This window comes from Rattus norvegicus, chromosome 5 (genome assembly GCF_036323735.1).
Source record: "Rattus norvegicus strain BN/NHsdMcwi chromosome 5, GRCr8, whole genome shotgun sequence".
In the NCBI taxonomy this organism is placed as follows: domain Eukaryota; kingdom Metazoa; phylum Chordata; class Mammalia; order Rodentia; family Muridae; genus Rattus; species Rattus norvegicus.
Window position 1 is genome coordinate 156,005,701 of NC_086023.1, and position 523 is coordinate 156,006,223.

A 523-nucleotide genomic window follows, 5' to 3' on the forward strand; every position below is an offset into this window, starting at 1 on the left:
TCTGTTGTTCGAGGTTGCCATCTTCCAGGAGAGGGTAGGGTGCCTGCTGGTGAGTGACTTCCCCTCCCTGTGCCTCAGTTTCCTTATCTGAAGAAGAAATACGCAAACCTGCTCGGCACAGGGCTGAAAGGTCTGGGGAGGACGGCTCTCAGTGGGAGCCCTCCACGGCTGCTTAGAAAAGGCAGCTTGCTCCCTTGCTTCTCTGTGGATTCTGAGGCAGAGAAGGAAGTTTCTAGACCTGCCCTCAGTCCTTGCTTAAGGCAGATACTCCAGAATCTAAATTCTGCATCTCTCAACCCAGTGAAGACCCTGCTCCTCACCCTGGTGATAATGCGCTAGCTGAAGGAGCTCATACAAGTTGAGGATGGCAAATTGAGTTCACCCCAGCAGGTCCCCAGCCCCAGCCTAGGCCCAGCAACCAGGACAAACCCAAGATCAACAGGGGACTCCTCAAAGGTGGAGCGCAGCTCTTTGTCACACGCAGCACCAGGACACAGCTGGCTTCAGCTGCCCCCAGCTCGTG